The sequence below is a fragment of the Triticum aestivum genome, chromosome 5B (genome assembly GCF_018294505.1).
Source record: "Triticum aestivum cultivar Chinese Spring chromosome 5B, IWGSC CS RefSeq v2.1, whole genome shotgun sequence".
Taxonomy (NCBI): Eukaryota; Viridiplantae; Streptophyta; class Magnoliopsida; order Poales; family Poaceae; genus Triticum; species Triticum aestivum.
This window is the reverse complement of record NC_057807.1, coordinates 343,291,312-343,308,636: the sequence shown is the minus strand read 5'-3', so window position 1 is coordinate 343,308,636 and position 17,325 is coordinate 343,291,312.

Here is a 17,325-nt window from a genome sequence, read left to right as displayed (position 1 = left end):
TACTGAACCCGAGCGATCGACCGATGGCTGTTAACTAAACCCGATGGAGCGATTCCTTCGCTACTGCTGCTAACTGAAGCCGATCGATTAGATGAACAGTGAGCGTTGCGGGGGGTGGATGAACAGTGAGTGGTGGCATTGCCTCTGGATGAACAGGACCCCGTGGTGTGGAGGGCTAGATGAACAGTAGACGGTGGAGGGGTGGCCGTGGAGGGGTGGCTGAACAGGACGACCCCGTGGTGTGGAGGGCTGGATGAACAGTAGACGGTGGAGGGGTGGTTGAACAGTAGCCGGTGGAGTAGCGCACGGTGGAGGCTGGATGAGTAGGAGCCAGTGGAGGCTGGAGGAGGTCGACGGTGGAGATGAACAGTATCCCGTGGAGTCCCGTTTTGCGGTACGCCACACCCCTCCCAATGAACAGGACCCCCGTTCCGACCGTAGGAGGTCCGTTTCCTCCATTTTGTGGTATGCCACACCCCTCCCAATGAACAGGACACCCGTTTCGACCGTAGGAGGTCCATTTCGTCCGTTTTGCGGTACGCCACACCCCTCCCGATCAATAGGACCCCCGTTTCGACCGTAGGAGGTCCGTTTCCTCCGTTTTGCGGTACGCCACACCCCTCTCGATCAACAGGACCCCTGTTTCGACCATAGGAGGTCCGTTTCCTCCGTTTTGCGGTACGCCACACCCCTCTCGATCAACAGGACCCCGTTTCGAACGTAGGAGGTTCGTTTCCTCCGTTCTGCGGTACGCCAGGCCTTGTTTCCATCGCCTGTTCCGTCCAAGCCCTCCCGATGAACACGACCATGCATTCCGTTCCGACCCAGCTGGTTGGCTCCCACGCGTTTCGTTGCCTCCCGATGAACACGACGCATTCCGTTGCCTCCCCATGAACACTACGCATTCCGTTGCCTCCCCATGAACACGACGACGACGTTGTTTCTCCGTTCCGACCCAGCCATGTACACAAGCCCTCGTCGTACATATGCGTGAGTAGGCGTTCGAGACCCCGCCCGTATGTACACATACGTGGCCGTATTTTCTTTCTTGTACCCTGGTCATTGTATGTACGTGTACATGCTACGTGCGCGCCTCTACTACTACACATGCGCGCCTCTACTACGACACATGCGCGCCTCTACATCCATCAGTATATATGTACGTACATGTTCGCGAACAGAATGACAACGCTACATACGCTTCGATCAGGTGGGTCCCGACTGTCGGGCACTTCCTTGCCTGGGAAGATGTAGCTGGTGGGTCCCAACGGTCAGGGGGGCGAATCGTTTTTTATCCCGGATGCACTTCCTTGCGTGCGATGATGTAGCTGGTGGGTCCCACCAGTCAGGGGGGCGAATCGTTTTTTTTACCCGGACGCACTTCCTTGCGTGCGAAGGTGTAGCTGGTGGGTCCCAGCAGTCAGGGGGGAAACGTTTTTTTCACGCAATACGGTGGCCCGTCCGGTGGGTCCCCGCTATCAGGTGGAGGAATAATTATTTTGCGCGTAATAAGGAGGCACTTAATTGCTGCGGCCGTGGACCCAGTTGTCAGCCTCTCCACGTAAAGTCCATGTCCGATGGAAGCCGTTCCTTGTCCATGTTGACAATGCCGCACCGAGAGCGTGGACGACGGCGAGGCCTAGGAAGGGGACGACGCGGAGCCGGGGAAGACGCGGCAGTGTATGCCCACGCGTAGAGGAGTACGAGGGTTCACTGGTTCGCTGTTGTTTCCCACGCGGAGGGGAGTACGACTGTACGAGGGTTTACTGGTTCGTCTGCCGTCGCCGGAGAATAACAGCAGGTGTGGGTGAGTAGAGGGATGGCTAGGCCAGCGATGGGAGTACGATGTGGCGGTGAGGCCTGCACGGCAGCACAGCCGACCGTAGGGAGCAGGCAATCCCGCCGGCGGTTGTTTGAGCGGCTGGAGTAGGAAGAGCAGGGATTGAGGAAGCACGACGGACGTTGGATGGACATCCAACCGTCACTGCTTGTGCGTCAACCATTTTTTTAGGAAAGCCTCAAATCTGTGGAAAACAACATACAACCCATCTGCCATTATTTCTAATAATTTACAGCCCATTTGCTAATTCTTAAGGTTTTTTTGGAGTCCATATTATTTTTGTTAGCATTACAGCCCATATTGTTGCCACGGTTAAAAAACTATACGAAATTTTGTATATTTTGGTGCGGTCTGAACTGTTTTTAATCCTGAAATTTCGACTCACATTCAAAATGATTTTAAAAATAAATGTATATCAATATAAAATCCAACAAATTCTCCATGCATAAAGATTAATGTAATTTAAAATCTTGAAATGAAAAAAATATATTTGAAACTAATTGCCGGTTTGATGTGTTTTAAAAATGTACAGCCCATTTCTCATTACTGATGGGCCATTTTCTCGGCCAACCGAATGAAAGCTCTCCTCGTCTTGAAAGATTTACAGCCCAACAGGCCTAACAAAGCGACTTACTTGGCAAATCACAAAAAAAAACTGGGCTGTGGCCGTGGACCCAGCTGTCAGCCTCTCCACGTACAGTACTCTTCCGATGGAAGTCGTTCCTTGACCATGTTGACCATGCCGCACGAAGAGCACCAAGGCGGTGGACGACGACGAAGCCTAGGAAGGGGACGACGCGGAGCCGCGGAAGACGCGACAGTGGAAGCCCGCGCGGAGAGGAGTACGAGGGTTCACTAGTTTGGCTGCGGTGTGAGGCTGCCATCGCCGCAGGGCCTGGCCAGCGGTGGGAATAGTAGGGGGCGGTGAGGCCTCCGCGGCAGCACAGCCGGCCACGGGAGGCAGGAGCATGCGGCATGACCGGTGCTGCTTTGGGCGGCTGGAGCAAGAAGACCAGAGGTTGAAGAAGCACTATGGCCATTGGATGGACATCGTACAGTCACTGGAGCTAGAATCGTTCATATTGACTAAGTTGAGAAAGCCCTTCGTCCCCGTCAACTTAGTAGGTCCACAAGACAGCCTCCCACCAAGGTGGGTCCCAGCTAGCCAGGGGAGTATTCATTTTTTTGTGCGTAATAAGGAGGCATTTCTGGTGGGTCCGAGCTGACAGCGGGGGAAATGTTTTTTCACGTAATACGGTGGCCCGTCCGGTGGGTCCCAGCAGTCTGGGGGAAACGATTTTTTTCGCAAAATACTGGTGGCCCATCCTGTGAGTCCCCGCTGTCAGGTGGAGGAATAATTATTTTCCGCGTAATAAGGAGGCACTTCCTGGTGGCTGCCGTGGACCCAGCTGTCAGCCTCTCCACATATAGTACTCTTCGGATGGAAGTCGGTCGTTGACCACATTGACCACGCCGCGCCGAGAGCACCACAGCGGTGGACGACGGCGAGGCCTAGGAAGGGGACGACGCGGAGCTGGGCCACAGGAGGCAGGAGCAGGTGGTACTACAGCCGGCCACGGGAGGCAGGAGCAGACGGCACGACCAGCGCTGCTTTGGGCGGCTGGAGCAAGAAGACCAGAGGTTGAAGAAGCACTATGGCCATTGGATGGACATCATACGGTCACTGGAGTATTGACTAAGTTGACAAAGCCCTCCGTCCCCGTCAACTTAGTAGGCCCACAAGTCAGCGCAACAATATGGTGGGTCCCAGCTAGCAGGGGGTATTCATTTTTTTGGGCGTAATAAGGAGGCACTTCCTTGCGTGCGAAGATATAGCTGGTGGGTCCGACCTGTCAGCGGGGGGAATGTTTTTTTCGCGAAATACAGAGGCCCTTCTTGTGGGTCCTACCTGTCAGGTGGAGGAATCATTATTTTGCGCGTAATAAGGAGGCATTTCCTTGCGTGCAGCCGTGGACCCAGCTGTCAGCCTCTCCACGTACAGTCCACTTCCGATGGATGTCGTTCATTGACCACGTTGACCAGGCCGCGCCGAGAGCACCAGGGTGGTGGACGACGGCAAGGCCTAGGAAGGGAACAACACAGAGCCAAGGAATACTCGGTAGTTGTTGTTGGGGAACGTAGTAATTTCAAAATTTTCCTACGCACACGCAAGATCATGGTGATGACATAGCAACGAGAGGGAGAGTGTTGTCTACGTACCCTCGTAGACCGTTAAGCGGAAGCGTTATGACAACGCGGTTGATGTAGTCGTACGTCTTCACGATCCGACCGATCCAAGCACCGAACGTACGGCACCTCCGTGTTCAGCACACGTTCAGCTCGATGACGTTCCCCGGACTCCGATCCAGCAAAGTGGCGGGGATGAGTTCCGTCAGCACGACGGTGTGGTGACGATGATGATGCTCTACCGGCGCAGGGCTTCGCCTAAACTCCGCGACGATATGACCGAGGTGGAATATGGTGGAGGGGGGCACCGCACACGGCTAAGGAACGATCCGTAGATCAACTTGTGTATCATGGGGTGTCCCCCTGCCCCCGTATATAAAGGAGCAAGGGGGGAGGAGGCCGGCCCTAGGACGGGGCGCGCAAAGTGTGGAGTCCTACTAGGACTCCCTAGTCCTAGTAGGATTCCACCTCCCTTGTTGGAGTAGGAGAAGGGGAAAGAGGGGGAGAGGAAAAAGGAAAGGGGGCTGCGCCCCTTGTCCAATTCGGACCAGAGGGGGGGCGCAGGCCTCCTTCCTTTTGGCCTCTCTCCTCTATTCCCGTATGGCCCAATAAGGCCCATATACTCCCCAGCGAATTCCCATAACTCTCCGGTACTCCGAAAAATACCCGAATCACTCGGAACCTTTCCGAACTCCGAATATAGTCGTCCAATATATCGATCTTTACGTCTCGACCATTTCGAGACTCCTCGTCATGTCCCCGATCTCATACGGGACTCCGAACTCCTTCGGTACATCAAAACTCATAAACTCATAATATAACTGTCATCGAAACTTTAAGCGTGCGGACCCTACGGGTTCGAGAACTATGTAGACATGACCTAGAACTGTTTCCGGTCATTAACCAATAGTGGAACCTGGATGTTCATATTGGCTCCTACATATTCTACGAAGATCTTTATCGGTCAAACCGCATAACAACATACGTTGTTCCCTATGTCATCGGTATGTTACTTTCCCGAGATTCGATCGTCGGTATCCAATACCTAGTTCAATCTCGTTACCGGCAAGTCTCTTTACTCGTTCCATAATACATCATCCCACAACTAACTCATTAGTTGCAATGCTTGCAAGGCTTTAAGTGATGTGTATTACCGAGAGGGCCCAGAGATACCTCTCCGACAATCGGAATGACAAAACCTAATCTCGAAATACGCCAACCCAACATGTACCTTCGGAGACACCTGTAGAGCACCTTTATAATCACCCAGTTACGTTGTGACGTTTGGTAGCAGACAAAGTGTTCCTCTGGTAAACGGGAGTTGCATAATCTCATAGTCATAGGAACATGTATAAGTCATGAAGAAAGCAGTAGCAACATACTAAACGATCGTGTGCTAAGCTAACGGAATGGGTCAAGTCAATCACATCATTCTCCTAATGATGTGATCCCGTTAATCTAATGACAACTCTTTTTTCCATGGCTAGGAAACTTAACCATCTTTGATTCACGAGCTAGTCAAGTAGAGGCATACTAGTGACACTATGTTTGTCTATGTATTCACATATGTATTATGTTTCCGGTTAATACAATTCTAGCATGAGTAATAAACATTTATCATGAAATAAGGAAATAAATAATAACTTTATTATTGCCTCTAGGGCATATTTCCTTCAGTCTCCCACTTGCACTAGAGTCAGTAATCTAGTTCACATCATCATGTGATTCAACACCAATATTCACATCTGTATGTGATTAATACCCATAGTTCACATCGTCATGTGATCAACACCCAAAGGGTTTACTAGAATCAATAATCTAGTTCACATCGCTATGTGATTAACACCTAAAGAGTACTAAGGTATGATCATGTTTTGCTTGTGAGAGAAGTTTAGTCAACGGGTCTGTCACATTCAGAGTCGTATGTACTTTGCAAATATTCTATTTCTACAATGCTCTGCACGGAGCTACTCTAGCTAATTGCTCCCACTTTCAATATGTATCCAGATTGAGACTTAGAGTCATGTGGATCGGTGTAAAAGCTTGCATCGATGTAACTCTTTACGACGAACTCTTTTATCACCTCCATAATCGAGAAACATCTCCTTAGTCCTCACTAAGGATATTCTTGACAGCTTTCCAGTGATCTACTATTAGATCAAAATTGTATTCCTTTACCAAACGCAGAGCAAGGTATACAATAGTTCTGGTTCACAGCATAGCATACTTTATAGAACCTATGACTGAGGCATAGGGAATGACTTTTCATTCTCTTTCTATCTTCTGCCGTGGTCGGGCTTTGAGTCTTACTCAACTTCATACCTTGCAACACAGGCAAGAACTCCTTCTTTGACTGTTCCATTTTGAACTACTTCAAAATCTTGTCAAGGTATGTATTCATTGAAAAACTTATCAAGCGTCTTGATCTATCTCTATAGATCTTGATGCTCAATATGTATGCAGCTTCACCGAGGTCTTTCTTTGAAAAACTCCTTTCAAACACTCCTTTATGCTTTGCAGAATAATTCTACATTATTTTCCATCAACAATATGTCATTCACATATACTTATCAGAAAGGCTGTAGTGCTCCCACTCACTTTCTTGTAAATACAGACCTTCCCAAAAGTCTGTATAAAACCATATGCTTTGATCAACTCATCAAAGCGTATATTCCAACTCCGAGATGCTTGCACCAGTCCATTGATGGATCGCTGGAGCTTGCACATTTTGTTAGCACCTTCAGGATTGACAAAACCTTCTGGTTGCATCATATACAACTCTTCTTTTAAGAAAACCGTTAAGGAATGCAGTTTTGACATCCATTTGCCAGATTTCATAAAATGTGGCAATTGCTAACATGATTCGGACAGACTTAAGGATCGCTACACTTGAGAAAATCTCATTGTAGTCAACACCTTGAACTTGTCAAAAACCTTTTTGCGACAAGTCGAGCTTTGTAGATAGTAACACTACTATCAGTGTCCGTCTTCTTCTTGAAGATCCATTTATTTTCTATGGCTTGCCGATCATCCGGCAAGTCCACCAAAGTCCATACTTTGTTCTCATACATGGATCATATCTCAGATTTTATGGCCTCAAGCCATTTCGCGGAATCTGGGCTCATCATCGCTTCCTCATAGTTCGTAGGTTCATCATGGTCTAGTAACATGACTTCTAGAACATGATTACCGTACCACTCTGGTGCGGATCTTACTCTGGAAGACCTACGAGGTTTGGTAGCAACTTGATTTGAAGTTTCATGATCATCATCATTAACTTCCTCACTAATTGGTGTAGGAATCACTGGAACTGATTTCTGTGATGAACTACTTTCCAATAAGGGAGCAGGTACAATTACCTCAGCAAGTTCTACTTTCCTCCCACTCACTTCTTTCGAGAGAAAATCCTTCTCTAGAAAGGATCCATTCTTAGCAATGAATGTTTTTCCTTTGGATTTGTGATAGAAGGAGTACCCAACAGTTTCCTTTGGGTATTCTATGAAGACGCACTTCTCCGATTTGGGTTCGAGCTTATCAGGTTGAAACTTTTTCATATAAGCATCGCAACTCCAAACTTTAAGAAACGACAGCTTAGGTTTACTGCTAAACCATAGTTCATACGGTGTCGTCTCAACGGATTTAGATGGTGCCCTTTTAAACGTGAATGCAGCTGTCTCTAATGCACAACCCCAAAACAATAGTGGTAAAACCGATAAGAGACATCATAGATCGCACCATATCCAATAAAGTGCAGTTATGACGTTCGGACACACCATAACGTTGTGGTGTTCCAGGTGGCGTGAGTTGTGAAACTATTCCACATTGTTTTAATTGAAGACCAAACTCGTAACTCAAATATTCGTCTCCGCGATCAGATCGTAGAAACTTTATTTTCTTGTTACGATGATTTTTCCACTTCACTCTGAAATTCTTTGAACCTTTCAATTATTTCAGACTTATGTTTCATCAAGTAGATATACTCATATCTGCTCAATTCATCTTGTGAAGGTCAGAAAATAACGATACTCGCCACGAGCATCAACACTCATTGGACCGCATACATCGGTATGTATTGTTTCCAACAAGTCAGTAGCTCGTTCCATTGTTCCAGAGAACAGAGTTTTAGTCATCTTGCCCAAAAGGCATGGTTCGCAAGCATCAAATGATTCATAACCAAGTGATTCCGAAAATCCATCTTTATGGAGTTTCTTCATGCGCTTTACACCGATATGACCCAAATGGCAGTGCCACAAATAAGTTGCACTATCATTATCAACTTTGCATCTTTTGGCATCAATATTATGAATATGTGTATCACTACGATCGAGATCCAACAAACTATTTTCATTGGGTGTATGACCATCAAAGGTTTTATTCATTTAAACAGAACAACAATTATTCTTTGATTTTAAACGAATAACCGTATTGCAATAAACATGATCAAATCATATTCATGCTCAACGCAAATGCCAAATAACATTTATTTAGGTTCAACACTAATCCCGAAAGTATAGGCGATGATGATCATATCAATCTTGGAACCACTTCCAATACTCATCGTCACTTCCCCTTCAACCAGTCTCTGTTTATATAACTCCTGTTTCGAGTTACTAATCTTAGCAACTGAACAAGTATCAAATACTCAGGGGCTACTATAAACACTAGTAAGGCACACATCAATAACCTGTATATCAAATATACCCTTGTTCACTTCGCCATCCTTCTTATCCACCAAATATTCAGGGCATTTCCGCTTCCAGTGACCATTTCCTTTGCAGTGTAAGCACTCAGTTTCAGGCTTTGGTCCAGCTGTGAGCTTCTTCGCGGGAGTGACAACTTGCTAGTCATTCTACTTGAAGTTCCCTTTCTATCCCTTTGCCCTTTTCTTGAAACTAGTGGTCTTGTCAATCATCAACACTTGATGCTCTTTCTTGATTTCTACCTTCGTCGATTTCAACATCACGAAGAGCTCGGGAATCGTTTTCGTCATCCCTTGCATACTATAGTTCATCACAAAGTTCTACTAACTTAGTGATGGTGACTAGAGAACTCTGTCAATCACTATCTTATCTGGAAGATTAACTCCCACTTGATTCCAGCGATTGTAGTACCCAGACAATCTGAGCACATGCTCACTAGTTGAGCGATTCTCCTCCATCTTTTAGCAATAGAACTTGTTGGAGACTTCATATCTCTCAACTCGGGTATTTGCTTGAAATATTAACTTCAATTCCTGGAACATCTCATATGGTCCATGACTTTCAAAACGTCTTTGAAGTCCCGATTCTAAGCCGTTAAGCATGGTGCACTAAACTATCAAGTAGTCATCATATTGAGCTAGCCAAACGTTCATAACGTCTGCATCTGCTCCTGCAATAGGTTTGTCACCTAGCGGTGCATCAAGGAAATAATTCTTCTGCACAGCAATGAGGACAAACCTCAGATCACGGATCCAATCCGCATCATTGCTACTAACATTTTTCAACACAATTTTCTCTAGGAACATATCAAAATAAACATATGAAAGCAACAACGCAAGCTATTGATCCACAACATAATTTGCAAAATACTACCAGGACTAAGTTCGTGATAAATTTAAGTTCAATTAATCATATTACTTAAGAACTCCCACTTAGAAAGACATCCCTCTAATCCTCTAAGTGATCACATGATCCAAATCAACTAAACCATAACCGATCATCATGTGAAATGGAGTAGCTTTCAATGGTGAACATCATTATGTTGATCATATCTACTATATGATTCACACCAACCTTTCGGTCTCCGTGTTCCGAGGCCATATCTGCATATGCTAGGCTCGTCAAGTTTAACCTGAGTATTCCGCGTGTGCAAAACTGGCTTGCACCCGTTGTAGATGGATGTAGAGCTTATCACACCCGATCATCACGTGGTGTCTGGGCACGACAAACTTTGGCAACGGTGCATACTCAGGGAGAACACTTCTTGATAATTAGTGAGAGATCATCTTATAATGCTACCGTCAAACAAAAACAGAATAAGATGTATAACAGATAAACATCATATGCAATCAAAATATGTGACATGATATGGCCATGATCATCTTGCGCCTTTGATCTCCATCTCCAAAGTACTGTCATGATCTCTATCGTTACCGGCACGACACCATGATCTTCATCATCTTGATCTATATCAATGTGTCGTCACATGGTCGTCTCGCCAACTATTGCTCTTGCAACTATTGCTATCGCATAGCGATAAAGTAAAGCAATTATTTGGCACTTGCATCTTATGCAACAAAGAGACAACCATAGAGCTTCTGCCAGTTGCCGATAACTTCAACAAAACATGATCATCTCATACAACAACTTATATCTCATCACGTCTTGACCATATCACATCACAACATGCCCTGCAAAAACAAGTTAGACGTCCTCTACTTTGTTGTTGCAAGTTTTACGTGGCTGCTACAGGCTGAGAAAGAACCGTTCTTACCTACGCATCAAAACCACAACGATAGTTCATCAAGTTGGTGCTGTTTTAACCTTCTCAAGGACCAGGCGTAGCCACACTCGGTTCAACTAAAGTTGGAGAAACTGACACCCACTAGTCACCTGTGTGCAAAGCACGGCGGTAAAACCAGTCTCGTGTAAGCGTACGCGTAATGTCGGTCCGGGCCACTTCATCCAACAATACCGCCGAACCAAAGTATGACATGCTGGTAAGCAGTATGACTTGTATCGCCCACAACTCACTTGTGTTCTACTCGTGCATATAACATCAACGCATAAAACCTAGGCTCGGATGCCACTGTTGGGGAACGTAGTAATTTCAAAATTTTCCTACGCACACGCAAGATCATGGTGATGACATAGCAACGAGAGGGGAGAGTGTTGTCTACGTACCCTCGTAGACCGTTGAGCAGAAGTGGTATGACAACGCGGTTGATGTAGTCGTACATCTTCACGATCCGACCGATCCAAGCACCGAACGTACAGCACCTCCGTGTTCAGCACACATTCAGCTCGATGACGTTCCCCGGACTCCGATCCAGCAAAGTGGCGGGGATGAGTTCCGTCAGCACGACGGTGTGGTGACGATGATGATGCTCTACCGGCGCAGGGCTTCGCCTAAACTCCGCGACGATATGACCGAGGTGGAATATGGTGGAGGGGGGCACCGCACACGGCTAAGGAACGATCCGTAGATCAACTTGTGTATCATGGGGTGCCCCCCTGCCCCCGTATATAAAGGAGCAAGGGGGGAGGAGGCCGGCCCTAGGACAGGGCGCGCAAAGTGTGGAGTCCTACTAGGACTCCCTAGTCCTAGTAGGATTCCACCTCCCTTGTTGGAGTAGGAGAAGGGGAAAGAGGGGGAGAGGAAAAAGGAAAGGGGGCTGCGCCCCTTGTCCAATTCGGACCAGAGGGGGGGGCGCAGGCCTCCTTCCTTTTGGCCTCTCTCCTCTATTCCCGTATGGCCCAATAAGGCCCATATACTCCCCAGCGAATTCCCGTAACTCTCCGGTACTCCGAAAAATACCTGAATCACTCGGAACCTTTCCGAACTCCGAATATAGTCATCCAATATATCGATCTTTACGTCTCGACCATTTCGAGACTCCTCATCATGTCCCCGATCTCATCCAGGACTCCGAACTCCTTCAGTACATCAAAACTCATAAACTCATAATATAACTGTCATCGAAACCTTAAGCGTGCGGACCCTACGGGTTCGAGAACTATGTAGACATGACCTAGAACTGTTTCCGGTCAATAACCAATAGTGGAACCTGGATTTTCATATTGGCTCCTACATATTCTACGAAGATCTTTATCGGTCAAACCGCATAACAACATACGTTGTTCCCTTTGTCATCGGTATGTTACTTGCCCGAGATTCGATCGTCGGTATCCAATACCTAGTTCAATCTCGTTACCGGCAAGTCTCTTTACTCGTTCCATAATACATCATCCCACAACTAACTCATTAGTTGCAATGCTTGCAAGGCTTTAAGTGATGTGTATTACTGAGAGGGCCCAGAGATACCTCTCCGACAATCGGAGTGAGAAAACCTAATCTCGAAATACGCCAACCCAACATGTACCTTCGGAGACACCTGTAGAGCACCTTTATAATCACCCAGTTACGTTGTGACGTTTGGTATCACACAAAGTGTTCCTCTTGTAAACGGGAGTTGCATAATCTCATAGTCACAGGAACATGTATAAGTCATGAAGAAAGCAGTAGCAACATACTAAACGATCGTGTGCTAAGCTAACGGAATGGGTCAAGTCAATCACATCATTCTCCTAATGATGTGATCCCGTTAATGAAATGACAACTCTTTTGTCCATGGCTAGGAAACTTAACCATCTTTGATTCACGAGCTAGTCAAGTAGAGGCATACTAGTGACACTATGTTTGTCTATGTATTCACACATGTATTATGTTTCCAGTTAATATAATTCTAGCATGAATAATAAAAATTTATCATGAAATAAGGAAATAAATAATAACTTTATTATTGCCTCTAGGGCATATTTCCTTTAGTTGTTTCCCACGCGGAGGAGTACGAGGGTTTACTGGTTCGTCAGCCTTCACCAGAGAATAACAGCATGTGTGGGTGAGTAGAGGGATGGCTAGGCCAGTGATGAGAGTACGGTGGGGCCGTGAGGCCTGTGTGGCAGCATAGCCGGCCGCGGGAGGAGGGAGCAGGCAGTCCCGCCGGCGCTTGTTTGAGCGGCTGGAGCATGAAGAGCAGAGATTGAAGAAGCACGACAGCCGTTGGATGGACATCCAACAGTCACTGCTCTCGTGTGTGGACTAAGTTTTTTTTTGAGAATCGTGTGTTGACTAAGTTGACAGGGTGTTGCGTGTGCGTCAACCTTTTTTTATGAAATCATACGCGTCAACCTGTAGTAGGCGCACAAGTCAGCCTCAAATCTGTGGAAAACAGCATACAGCCCATCTGCCATTATTTCTAATAATGTACAGCCCATTTGCTAATTCTTAAGATTTTTTTGGAGCCCATCTTATTTTTGTTAGCATTACACCCCATATTGTGGTCAAGGTTAAAAAGTATACGAAATTTTGCATATTTCGGTGCGGTCAACTGTTTTTAATCCAGAAATATCGATTCACATTCAAACTATTTTGAAAAATTATTTATATTAATATAAAATCCAAATAATTGTCCACGCATAAAAATCAATGGAAATTAAGATCTTGTAATGAAAAAAAATTGAAACTAATTCCCGGTTTGATGTGTTTTAAAAATGAACAGGCCATTTCTGGGCAAACCGAATGAAACTCTGATCGTCTTGAAAGATTTGTAGCCCAGCAGGGCCGATAAAGCAAGTAGGACTTGTTTGGGTATTTCTTTAAAAAAATAGAACTGGGCTAGCCATTTTCAGCAAGAAAAAAACACAACTGGGCTCATGATGTGGTAAACATAAATAAAACCCTGGCTAGACGGGCCACAGCCCCCGCACAGCCCCGTTGTTACCCTGGTCCGTCGCTAAAACTAGTATAAATAACAACTGCTTGTTCCTCAAAAAAAAGAACTGTGCGACTTGCTGGATCCGTGGTGTCAGCCGCTCATAGTGTAATTTCTCGTTTATTGACTATGTTGACAATGGCGTGAGCCCCAGATGTCCAACCATTAGGACCAGGAGGAACCATATTTTTGGGCTTGTACTATAGAGGCACTTGCTTGTGTACTGCCATGATGCTGGTGGGTCCCTACTGTCATCCTCTCCACATACAGTCATCTCCTTGTTCCTCTTGGTTGTTGATGACGTTGACAATGCAAGAGGGCGGCGCACCGCGCACAGCGAGCGAACCAAGGCCGCAAGGCGGATGACGACGGCGAGGCCTCGGACGGAACGGACATGAGCCGTTGAAGATGTGCCCGTCCAGTCGCAGGCAGAGGGGAGTACGAGGGTTGACTGGTTCGGGCACGGGTGTGTGTTGGGGCTGACGTCACCGGAGAATAACAGGACGTGTGGGGGAATAGAGGGAGGGACTGCCAACATTGGAGGGTACGTACAGTAGGGCGGCGGAGGCGCAGCCAGCCATGGGAGGCGGGAGCAGGCGGAGCCGACGGGGTGGTTTGGTTTGGGCGGCTGGAGGAAGAAGAAGACAAGAGATAGAAGATACAAGAGAGATGTTGGATGTCAATCCAACGGCTGGTAGGCAGAATCGTTTGTTGACTGGCTAGTAAGTCGACACCACCTTGGATAGGCTATTTCCTCGCTGGTCCCAAATGTCAGAATCCAAATCTGTCACGGTCATGCAGCCTTTCCTATGAAAATTTACAGCCCATTTGATGTGCTAGTTCGAAATAAGTTTGTGGGTGCTGGTGGGGGCTAATCACTTGACTTCTGTAATGCACAGTGAGCTCAAGCAGCCGGCGTGAGTGATGTTATTTCCCTTGGTTGTGATTTGTTACAATACTTCACTCTAAATTAAACGAATGGCAAGCCATTTGCCTTGTTTCAAAGAAAATATGACAGTCACGGCCGAGTTGAAAAGGGCAGGAACATCTAACTCCAGCTTACAAACTGTACAAAAGCACGAGGGTTGATTGTTCATTAGGTTTACAAAAAAAACAGATTGAAAAGGGCAACAACATCTAACTCCAGCACTGTTTTTGGCAGTCACAGTCAAATGGATCGGTCAGGTCCATAGAATGAACATCCTAGGTCGTAAAATTTACTGGATTATGACCACAATATGTTGTAAATAGAAGCCCGACACGTTTAGAAGCTCTTTTGCCCACCTGAAACTTCTTTTTTTGCTCTTCGACATACCCATCCGTCAAAACCATGCTGCTGATAAACTTAAGCCCGATGGACAATAGTAACATCACATTCAGCAGGAAGAATGTGACAAATCTTGTGTTTGCACGGTTGGCTACATATCGTTCTAGCGTTATTGTCTTCAATCGAATCTCATGAGAAGTGAGAAAATCCCGATGCTTACGAATCCACCGATTGGTTATAACTTTCTTACCCCGTCGTGTTGCCTAAATAGACATGAAGATTGAAAACAGTTAAGGTCTAAAAGAAGAGTGTCGAAAGAGCAACAGCTGAACGGTTAATTCTAGTACACTATATGCGGGCTTCCAATGTGCGTGAAATTATCACCTTTATATACAACTTCTCCAGACATGGAAAGCATTGCAGAAAGCCAATAATCTTGTTCAGATCAAAACTATTCATTTGGATATATAAGATCTTGACAGAATCCAGCACCATTGATAGGCCATCCATGGAGAAACTCTTCATTGAGCATAGAACATAATATTAGTACAAAATGTGTACTCCAAGATGATATATAAATTATGCGCAGAAATTTAAAATGCAGCTTATGGTTACAAGTGTAGATGATAATATAAAGTACCTGAAGAACTGTGGAAGCAAACACCATATTGAAATGAGCACAGAGATCATGTATTACACCCAAGGTCTCCAGTTTAGGCGCAGAGAGGACGGTTATTTGCAACGGTGAATAACTAGAATCAAGGATCAAGCTTTGAAGTGAAGGGGCGGCTTGGATGATGAGCTACCTTCCGTCAAAAGAAATTCCAATTCTTACAAGGTTAGGCGACTTTATTTGGAGACAACCGATTCTAACTGTGAAAACAAGCACCAAGCACTCCAGCGCAGGGCAACTGGAGTGGATGATGTTGTGCAATGAGGCCTCTGATATACGAACCCGCACAACTGAAAGTTTCTTGAGAAATGGGAGTCGAAGGTTTAGTACCAGATTGTCTGGTAGGTAGCACAGCGCAAAGGTGGCGGTGTGGAGAGAGGAGGAAAATCATGAGATGGACATCTGTGCTGAGGGCACAAGTTCATGGCGTTCGGTATGTTGTATGTGATTTCCAGGGGAATAGTAGAACTCAAGCAGTTGTAGTTCTGTGAATTCAGGGGATTTCAGCCAGGCGTCCATCGTGCAGGGCATGGTATGCTTGCTCAGGTAGCATGACGGGATGCAGAGGCTTTGAACGGAGCCCTGGTGGGAGGAGATGATGGCTCTGGGGATTTCAAAATCATTGAAGAGAGATAGCTGACGATAGTCGAGATTAAGGGGCACGATGCGCCATAGAGGGCGCCACCGAATTGAGAGGACTTGGGTGCGGCAGTAATCCTTGGTGGGGAGAAGCAAGATGATCTCCCCAAGGATGGCGTCTGGGAGATCGCTAATGCGGTCCACCCGAGATTCTACGGGTTCCTGGGATCCGGTGGGGGCGGGGTCGCCGCTTCTCCCCGCGCTGCCGGGTGCGGGATCTACAACAGGCGTCGCCATTGGCGGGAGCCTCATCTTCTTGGCGCTGGGGTCAGCCGACTCCATTTTCCTCGAGGGCGTCGCGTCGCGCTCACGGATTTGAGCAGAGTAAACAATGACGAGCCTAGTTGTAGTGCGAGCGAAGAAGAAGGAGAGCTGGGGGTTTTCTATAGGAGTGAGGAAGAAGGGGAGCTGGGGTTTTCTGTAGCAGTGAGGTGAGGAATTTGGGGGTACGAGTAGAGCGAGCTGACGTGAGGTGGGTTGGAGCGAGGAGGAAGAAGAGCACCCATGTTTTTTTTGGGGGGGGGGGCGGTGTGCTGGGTGTGGGTAGCGCCTTTTGAATTGATTTTACTATTTACTAGTGTGGATTGGTTGTTTTGTCTTGGGCCCAGAGAAACAATTACTACTAGTACAGTGGAGACACTTTACAGCTACCCAAAAAAACAATTACTACTAGTACAGTGGAGACACTCTACCGCTTCTGGCTCCTCCTAGGTCACTGAAATGTCTCCCTCAACTGAATGTCGTTCTACTTTTGTTCACCGACATGCAGGCCATGCAGCGCGCGGGCCCAAATGCCATCCACCAAATTAGAAGGCAGTATGCAGGCGGAGAGTCAAGTCGGTCGTAGCGCGGCAGTAACGAGCCGTCGTATCACAAAACCCCACCTCCCCACAGTCTAAGTTTGACGGACGAAGCAACCATCATTTCACTCTTTGCTGAATCCCCTTCTCCCTCACCGTCTTCAAGAAAGGCAACACTCGCATCTGCCACTGTTCTTCTCTCCCAACGAAGGGAAGGTAAGCGGATCCGTGATGTTGGTATATTTTCGTTCAAAGAGAAAAAAAGAACTTTTGCAAAGCAGTAACCGATCCCCACTCTCTTTTTTGTTTCATTGTCATTGCGATTGTGTTTTCCTTTTAGTGGTCTCCTAGTATTCGTCAGTTTCATGATGGACCAAGGAGAACCAGGCAAAGATCTGCCGATATTGGAGCAGACGCGGGAGGCTGATCCCCACGAGACAGAGA